Below are 10,548 nucleotides of genomic sequence, written 5' to 3' on the forward strand. Positions count from 1 at the left end.
TGTCATACCCCGGTGTTGTGCCGTATTCAGCACCCCTGCCGTGAAAAGCACCCCCTTGTCTGACAAAAATTATATTCTCATTCTGTGTCACGTTCTGTTTAGCGTCCAGTTTTGTGGTAATGATTCATGTTTAAATGCGCTCATGGATTCCACAATAGTCATACTTTCCCACAATCACAGTCACAGATAACAAAAATCGGGTAAATGGTTATTGATGTCATTAATTAATAGCCTGCTTACTGTGTTGTCTTCCATAATATTTGTCAATATATATAATATAAACTCCTAGGTATGTGTTTGTGTGAGTGTGTATATATAAATATATTGAAGTGTCAGTGTGTTGTTTTTTTTCTTGGTCTACTTATCATTGAATATACGAGGGGGTGCTTTTCACGGCAGGGGTGCTGAATACGGCACAACAATTTGCCTCTTCCACTAATATCTCTAACTCCAACTCGTCAAATTTGATTTTGCGCTTGCGACTATATCCTGCTCTCCATCCAGACTCTCCATGGCGCAAAGTTTGCGCCGCAAACCGTAAGACGCGCAACACCTCATTTAAATACTGCTGTTTGCACCTGTTATCAATTGCGCACGCAATCTTAGTCGATCACCCGCAAAACACACAACAACAGCACGTGCAAACTTTTTCAGTGCACACGCAATTTAGTACTCTTTATTTAGGATCTTAGTAAATCGGGCCCTTAATGTATTCCACAATGCATCACAAGAAGTAAATATTGTACAACAGATGATAAGCGCATTAGCTGGCGGTGAACTGTTGTTTCATCCGTGACAGCAAGAATCTTATCGAAAGTGTCAACAAAATCTGCTAAATCAATTGACTTCATTGTTCCCTACTTCGAACTTCCCCCCATAGTGACCGTGGAGTGATGCGCTTAAAAGGGTAACCTTGGACTTCCTGTTTACTCTGTGATTTCTGCATCTTTTGCTGTTCGGTTATTGTTTACATGCGGTCTGCATCTCGAAATCTCCATCTGAAAGGCTCAAAATTGAAGCTGTCAAACGTCAAAAGTCTTTTATGCAGGTTTTTCACTTTTCTACTTTGCTTTCTCTCAAGAGCAGTTAGGGTGCAGTCTATCCCAGCCCTCCTCGAGCGAAAGGCAGAGATACATCCAGGACGGGTCGCCTCCATCGCAGGGAGATGCTGCGACCTGACGAGTTACAGCCGTGAAGCTTTGAACGTCCTCTCAAAAAGCACCTGTTGTCCATGTTCGGGCGAGATCGGCCTTCATCAGTGTTTCTTGAGATTAGGTGCTGACATTTGCATAAAGAGAATAAAGGATTTTACAATGAAGATGATGAACTTTATATTGTTTATATCATGCTGGACAACACTCTTTTCTTTTCTCTTTCCATTATAACATCATCTTTGGACACGGAGAGCCAGGAAAAAGTTCTTTTCATAAGGATTTCACAACAGAAGATGCGATCCAGGTCCCGTATCCCTGGAGGAACATCTCTGCAGCCCAGATGTTGAACTACTGGCTGTACATGTCCATCGAAGCCGTCTACTGAGAGTTCAATGGTGTTACCTGCCGATGCTGCTTGTGACATCCTCGCTGCAGTTGTTGCCAGGCAACAAACGCAACACTGAAACACATTCATGATGACTGATTATGATATTAACCACGTCCAGTATTCAGTTCCTCATCTCATTTATCTAATTTTAATAATAAAAAAATGTATCCTGCAATAGCTTAATCCCCCTCTGGGGACAGGTGAAGTATTATTCTGATGAGTTTCAGTTCCGTATTTCATGCGTCTGAATGCTTAGCTGATTCACGTTCAAAGACAGAAGCAACAAAAACTGCCCGAGGATACGGTAAACAACACGAGGAAATAAAGTTAAAAGTCATTCTTCTCCATGACTTTGTCACAAACAAACAAAGACTGTGTGAACTTTAAAAGTAAAAACAGTTGCAGCAGAGATGAGTTTCGGCGACGAGGCAGACGCCTGAAAGGCGTTTGTTACGTCCCCATCGAGCAGAAAACCCTGCTGATGAATGTGAATGTTGATCCTGGCTTGTTTATTTGAGATAAGGTCAAATGTACATTTTGAAGGAAGGAACGCGTCCCTGAGGATCTGCGTGGATTTGCATCGCCCCCGCTTTAACACACCGACTTATTTTCTTACATTTGTTTGTGGATTACATTTGATGCAGACTTTTCAACATTTCTTCCTGATATTAACAACAACAAGCCTCAGTTCTCTTGTGTTTTACTGGAAAAGTTGAGCCTTTGTTTGTGAATGATAAATAGTGCTGGTTCAAGGATTAGTCAAAATATATCCAAGCTAAAAATAACTAATATCCAAAGCAGTTCTAGCTGCTTGAATAAATAACACAAAATAAATACGTTTTTTTGCAGGACGTTTCAGTTTGTCGACACGTGAAAACATCCCCAGTAACCATGGCAACAATGAGCCTGGGGAGTCTTCAAACCTCACGTTTCAGATCTTGGCGGATCACCAAACAGGTGTGCAACAGGCCGTCCTTGCACCATCGAATATTGTGCCGCAGCCCGTCTAATCATCCTGTTTATTCCTCCTCAAGTATTTTCTAGGCAAATTCACGACTATCTGCGCACATTTTCCACATGCTGCCGCCACAGAGCCGTCATTGCTCTGCTCCTGGACACTCCTCTGCAGATATAACACATTCTGGCCGGCACGTAAACACAAACACCGAGCTGACCTCACGCTTATCTCATGCAAATAGTCACAGTTACCGACATTGCAACATATTTAAATACCTAGCGATTATATTTGACAGTGACAGAGAGCTTTCAGTCGACACAATTGTGTTTTATTTACGTGTGATTCTGTATTCCTGAGAAAAAGGTCAGCCGGTCTGGAAACTATGTGGAGGTTTGGTTGTTTGTTTATTTATTTTTCCATAAGAGGAAGCTTTACAGAGATAAATGATGTGTTGCAGCTACGAGTAGGCGGGACACCCTCTCTAGAAACTCATTCTTTAGGGGTTTTGTGAGCACCCTAAAGATCAATGTGTCACCACGAATACATACATTGGTTTGTGCTGTATCTATGGGATGTGACGGGAAAAACCCCGTAGAAATCAAAACATCTAATTTTAGACAGTAAAAAAAAAAAGAACTGGACAAACCATCTGTGGTCATCCATGGGTTTCCTCAGAAGTGCGTTTGAGGCCTCTCTCTCTCTCTCTGCATGGTACCATATTAGAGGGGACTGATGTCTCCCAATTCGAAAGAAAAGTGAACCCACCCGAGCCCAGTTACCGTGGTTACCAAACGTTAGAAGTGTAGCTGTGCCTGGCTAGTTCATGCTGATTAATTCAATTCAATTCAATTTATTTATTTGCTGATGAGGGACAGTGCACATCATTACGCGTTTAAAAATAAAGGCAGATGCACCCAAGTGTAGCCTATTGGCTAATTCCCATTGGCAGTCCCCCCCGGCTAGGATATTAAAAACCGGCAAGTTAAGAGCAATACAGTGTTCAGTTATGCAATACAATAGTACAATAACATAACCAATACAACAATAATACAACCAACCACATAACACATTTCACAGTATTTTACATTCATAAGTTATAGTCGTAGCAGCAGATTAAAGTAAAGTGCAAGTGTCTAATATAAAGTGCTGGTGTCACAGTTATAAGGTGCAGAGTAGAGGTATAAAGTGAGCGGACTTGAGAAAAGAAAAAAGAGAAGAAAAAAACCCCCAAAAAAACAAAACAAAAAAAAAAAGACGGGGGGATGTAGGTGGAATGAGGTTGCAGCAATGCACGACCGGGTCACATTATTGATTTAGATGTGGTGTTGAACAATTGATGTTAGTTTTAAGTCATTGAACTGTGGGAATGGGGCAAAGAAAAAAAAGAAAAAAAATTGGGGGGGGAATGAGGTAGAGAAGGAGGTTAAGGAATTAAAACGATAATTGTAATAGTAGTAGTAAGAAGAAATAACAAGAATAAAGACTTGAATAAATAAATAAATAAATAAAAAAAAATCCAGCTCTCTTTTCATCTTCACTTTTTTAAATTTCAGCGTGGCTTTAAATGTCCCAACTGTTTGAAGTACTGAAACAAGGACTGAAAGGGGGCACCAATCAAACATGTGTAGGACCCTCTACAAGGCGACCCTCAGTCAGCTGGCCGGGGCTTTGAGTCCTCGGTGCTTCTCAGAGCTGGGACTCAGTGGAGGTCCAGACATGGTTAGTCGGTCCAACACGGTGCACAAGGGTGACTGAGCGGGAGCAGCCGACCGCTGCAGCGCCGCCAGGGCCAGCAGTGCCCCTAATTATGCATGAAATTAGTAGTAGACGTGATGCCTAGATATGGAGACCAAAAGTGTTTGTTTGTTTGATTGTAAATACGTTAATTTCAGCTGCAAAGTTGGACATTTCAACGTGGAGGTCAGTGGAGATTCACTCTGTCTCGGAGTCGCCCCCAGAGGCCAATAGAGGAACTGCAGACGTTCTTACTTCTGGGCTGAACTAGACTCCAGACAGCAGATGTTGTGCCTTGGTGTTATATATATAAAAACCATGGGGTGGATAATATTAAAAAATACAAATTAATAACTGTAGATTAAACAAAACTTTCCACCAAAGACTCTTCAGATGAAATACAACATCTTCCTACAAACACTTAGGCATGAAAACATTCACTTGCATTTAGAAATGCTAAAAATGAAAAAGAAAATCAGTTCTCCAGCATCTAATTACTAATATCCCATCATATGAAGACAAAGTGGAAGACAATAGGTTATCCAACCAATAACATTAACATTTCTGGACTGTCTTCAGAAACATGAGTTGTGGAGGAGGAATTCGACTCCAGCAGGTTGTTTTCTGATTCTGCCTGAGTCTGACACACCCATCTCTTTTAAAATGACGATTATTTCCAGCAAACCACTGCATTCATGAAGTCAATGATTGTTTACGGGCCTCCGACTGCATAAAAGGGCCTGAACAAACCCTCCCTGACGTCACACGCAGGTTTAATGAAGTGGTTTTAAAGCAGACTTTTCAAAGCTCTGGTTGCTTCCCAACCTCACTCAGTCTCCAGTTATTATCAATTAACCCTAATTATGTATACAATTTGGTTTTAATATTTTTAAATGATGATACAAAAAATAATTAATTCTCTCTTCAGAGGTTATTGGATGTAAAATCTACGGAGAGAATTTTGTTTTTTTTTTCCCCACCAGGCTGATTTCGGCTCTAAAGCTGGACTTAATAAAAACTGACTCATTTTTGGAGATGGCACTTGACAACCAAACATTAGGAACAGGATTAGCTTCAATTTACATACAAACGATGTCAGTTTAACACAAACTTTTAAAAACAGTAGGAGATAATACATATTTGGCAGGTGTTTACAACGCAGGGGCCCCGTTATGAGAAAGTAATGTGCTTGGGAGCTTATAAGTCGGTGTCATTAACACCCTTTTAGTACTTTTTTTTTCCTTGAACAGTGTTTTAGAAAACTAAATCCAAATGTGTCAGAAAAGATCTCCCAGGGATATACATCAGAGATGAGGAGATGATTCCCCTCCAGGTCTCCTGGGTCTGCCTTGGGTTCTCCTCAGAGAGGGATCCAGGGATCCTCACGAGGCGTCCGGAGCTGCTCAGCAGCTTCCTCTGGATGTGGAGCAGCAGGGTAAAACTGTGATGACGGTTTCAAAGAAGCAGAAAGGGGGAGGTCATGGAGCTCAGACGTTAGAATGCATTCGGAAAGTATTCACAGCACTTCACTTTTACCACATTTTGTTATGTAACAGCCTTATTCCAAAATTGATTAAATTCATTTTTCTTAAAGTTCTTTCTCAAAATTCTACACACAACACCCCATATTGACAATGTGAAAAAAGTTTTTTCAAAAGTTTTGCAAATTTATTAAAAATAAAAAACTAAGAAATCACATGCACATAAGTATTCACAGCCTTTGCCATAAATTCAGCTAAGGCACATGCTGTTTCCACTGATCAGCCTTGAGATGTTTCTACAGCTTAATTGGAGTCCACCTTTGGTGAATTCAGTTGATTGGACATGATTTGGAAAGGCACACACCTGTCTATATAAGGTCCCACAGTTGACAGTGCATGTCAGAGCACAAGCCAAGCATGAAGTCAAAGGAATTGTCTGTAGACCTCCAAGACAGGATTGATGCTCGATGCACAAATCTGGGGAAGGGTACAGAAACATTTCTGCTGCTTTGAAGGTTCCAATGAGCACAGTGGCCTCCATCATCCGTAAATGGAAGAAGTTCAGAACCACCAGGAGTCTTCCTAGAGCTGGCCGGCCGTCTAAACTGAGTGATCGGGGGAGAAGGGCCCGAGTCAGGGAGGTGACCAAGAACCCTATGATCATATACGTACACACGCACGCATACGTACACACGCACACACGTACACACGCGCACACGTACACACGCGCACACGCACACACGCGCACACACACACGCGCACACACACACGCGCACGCACACACACACACACACACACACACACACACACACACACACACACACACACACACACACACACACACACACACACACACACACACACACACACACAGGCTTGTTCACCTGCATGCTTGCTCTGTAGCTAGTTAGTTAGTCGCGGTAGCTTAGCTCAGGCTGTGATCAGATCTCGAGATTTGGGTCGATTGCTGCTCGTGTTTTGGTCGGCTCCGTGTCGGTTTTGTGTTTCGTTTGTGGTTTTTGTTGCAGGTTTCCTGCAGGTGTGCCTCCGTGTGTTCTTGCTTCCTGGATTGGCAGTGGATGTCACCCCCCCTGCCCAAAAAAAAAAAAAAAAAACCTCTCTGGGTTTGTATGTGTTAAATATAGTAATAATGCACATATATATGCCTTTGGTTTTACCGGCATTAATCATTAATATGTGTGCAGACAAGGTTGTTAAAAAATAAAAAAAAGAACCCTATGGTCACCCTGTCAGAGCTCCAGCATTCCTCTGTGGAGAGAGGAGAACCTTCCAGAAGGACAACCCTTTCTGCAGAGTGGCCAGACGGAAGCCACTCCTTAGTAAAAGGCACATGGCAGCCACCTGGAGTTTGCCAAAAGGCACCTGAAGGACTCCCAGACCATGAGAAACAAAATTCTCTGGTCTGATGAGACAAAGATTGAACTGTTTGGTGTGAATAGCAGGCATCATGTTTGGAGGAAACCAGGCACCGCTCATCACCATACCATATTACCATCCCTACAGTGAAGCATGGTGGTGGCAGCATCATGCTGTGGGGATGTTTTTCAGCGGCAGGAACTGGGAGACTAGTCAGGATAGAGGGAAAGATGAATGCAGCAATGTACAGAGACATCCTGAATGAAAACCTGCTCCAGAGCGCTCTTGACCTCAGACTGGGGCGACGGTTCATCTTTCAGCAGGACAACGACCCTAAGCACACATCCAAGATTTCAAAGCAGTGGCTTCAGGACGACTCTGTGAATGTCGTTGAGTGGCCCAGCCAGAGCCCAGACTTGAATCCGATTGAACATTTCTGGAGAGATCTGAAAATGGCTGTACACCGACGCTTCCCATCCAACCTGATGGACCTTGAGGTGCTGCAAAGAGGAATAGGCAAAACTGCCCAAAGATAGGTGTGCCAAGCTTGTGGCGTTATATTCAAAAAGACTTGAAGCTGTAATTGCTGCCAAGGTGCATCAACAAAGTATTGAGCAAAGGCTGTGAATACTTATGTAAATATGATTTCTTTGTTTTTTTATTTTTAATAAATTTGCAAAAATCTCAAAAAGACTTTTTTCACATCGTCATTATGGGGTTTTATGTGTAGAATTTTGAGGAAAAAAATGAATTTAATCAAATTAAAAATAAGGCTGTAACATAGCAAAATGTGGAAAAAGTGAATCGCTGTGAATACTTTCCGGATGCACTGTAAATCCAGCCTTCAATCCAACATAGTGTCATAGACGTGGTTGAAAAGTTCTGTATCCAGGTGTTCTTGTTTCTTTTATTAAACCAAAACGTGTTACAGACATTTCATTAAGGCCTCAAGAAATTGGAACTTTTGGAAAGTCCTCTCATGAAGATGCTAGGCATTTTGAGGAAAGTCCTCCCTTTAATTCATTCCTCAGCTTACTTAACCCTATATTATAGTTTCTTGTTCCCTCATTTAAATTATTGTAACATTGTTTGGGCAGCTAATTATCCGACTCATCTAAGAAAACTACTCTTATTGCAGAAAAGGTTTTTGAGATTGATCTCCCACTCCTCTAGATATGCGCCATCAGCGCCTCTTTTTCTAAAGTATCGGCTCTTACCTATTGATAAGGTGAATGCCTATCAAACATGCCTTTTTATTCATAAGTTTATATACAGGAAACAAGATCTGCCTATTACTTTTCACAATTTCTTTATTCTGACAACAGACTTTCACTCATATCAAACAAGGTTTAGTAACAATAGCTTATCTATACCGTCCTCCCGAACCTCAAGTCACCAATTCAACATTACTTATAGAGGCCCCAAGCTCTGGTCTGACTTAAACTCTTCACTGAGGTCCACCTTCTCCCAATGCATTTTCAAAAAAAACCTAAAGGAATTTTTACTTTCCACAGGAACCTAATTTACTTTCTCTACTCGACCTTTAATTTTATCGACCTTTAATTATATATTCTTTCTCATTGTACTGCTTTTGTCACATTTTTTGTTCTTTCTTTGTGTCTTTTACTATTAGTTGTTTCAAGTACTTGAATTCCTGTTGCTATTGATCTTTGTCTTTTGTTGTTGTTTAGCTCATGCATGCTGTCTGCTTGTCCTTTGTTTTGTTTTTTTGACAGGGGTGGAACCTTGTATAAGTTCACTATAGAACTTCGTTCCCTCCTTGCGCAGTGCTTTATGCATCTAATTGTGCTAAATTAATAAACTCTAAACTCTAAACTCTCGTGTTTTGACCTCGCATTTTGGCCAGGTCACTCTTGAAAAAGAGGTTTTAATCTCAATGAGTTTTTTACCTGGTTAAATAAAGGATATATATATATAGTGTCTTTAATTTCCTCCATTCACAGGGTACTTTTCCAAAATGTGAACTTTGATGTGACTACAGGACAAGAATGACTACAGGACATTTCATTAAGACCTCAAGAAATTGGTGACCTTTGGAAAGTCCTCTCGTGTCTTTAATTTCCTCCTGGTCATTCATTCACAGGGTATTTTTCCCAAATGTAAACTTTGATGTGACTACAGGACAAGAATCGGACTATAATAAGTAATGTGGGAACCATTGACTTTTCAGTCCTGTTTAAAGCGATGTGATCCAACAAACACACAACACTTCGATCTCAGCAAACCTGCTGCAACTCTAACCGGGTTTATTTACATTTTTACTGTTGTCCATCTTTACCTTTGACCCCTATTAAGACATCATCAAACCTCCCTCCCTCATTTATTGCCGGTTCCCTCCTATATTCTATCTCACTGTGCACACAACCGGAGATGTGGCCATTTACCAGCTCTGAAGATAAGAGCATCATTCGGCCTCTCATCCACCCTGGCAGCAGGGCTGCAGCCTCTGGGAGCAGCGAGAGTCAACAACACGACGCTCCCACGGCTTCACCTGCATCTGTTGTGGTGCCTTCAGTCAAAGGCAGCTCTTTGACGCAGCTTTCAACAAGCAGCACAACACCTTTGTCACGCAACAAAGTGGCGCGCCATTCCTCACGGCCACACCTTTGACCTTTATGGACTCATCCGTCATCCTCCACTTGTTCCCGACTCACTATGATGGGCAGAAAGTTTCAAGTTTACAGACAATAGAGCGAGGCCTTTCGCTCTTATCGTCACTGAACAACAAAAGGCTGTCATTTATTAACAGGATGAGGTTTTGGGTGTGGATGAATGATCACAAAGCAAATATTAAGTCATAAATGGATGCAACATCCAAGTTTCATTCTGTGGTAACAGGAAGCAGAACGTTTCCCCCTTCTTTCTTTTTCTTTTTTTGTTAAATTCGAGAAATGACGCGAGTTCCTCCAACATGTGCCAAAATGCTAATTTATTCCCGTCAAAACTTGTGACAAAGTTAAAGGTTAATTTTATTCCAAATAAATAAAATTATCCTTTTCCATTGTGTGATCCTTTTTTTTTTTTTTCTAACAGTACAAACAGCGACAAAAGACGACATCAGTTACAATGATATGTATCTAGGTGTGTGTAAATAATATAATGAAAGTAGATAAATACGTTAAGAATATTAATTTGAAAATAAATAAACAAATAGTTATCATATCGTGTGATCCTTTTTAGATTAAACTATTGTGCTTGAGTAGAAAAAGAGGTTTTATTTCCCACTCAAGTTCACCAAATAAACTTTTTTTATCCAAAGACAAACTTGAAAAGACTTCCTGCTGGCGTTTAAGTAAAAGGGCCACTTTTAAAAAGTGTGGAAACATGGGTGAATTCTGCCTTTGGAGGTTTTGTTTCCTTCTGAAGTAAAAGTTATTTGCAATCCAAATGTAATTGTGTACAGGTTAAGAAGATGGCACCGGGAGGGTTTAACAG

This window comes from Cololabis saira, chromosome 21 (genome assembly GCF_033807715.1).
Source record: "Cololabis saira isolate AMF1-May2022 chromosome 21, fColSai1.1, whole genome shotgun sequence".
In the NCBI taxonomy this organism is placed as follows: domain Eukaryota; kingdom Metazoa; phylum Chordata; class Actinopteri; order Beloniformes; family Belonidae; genus Cololabis; species Cololabis saira.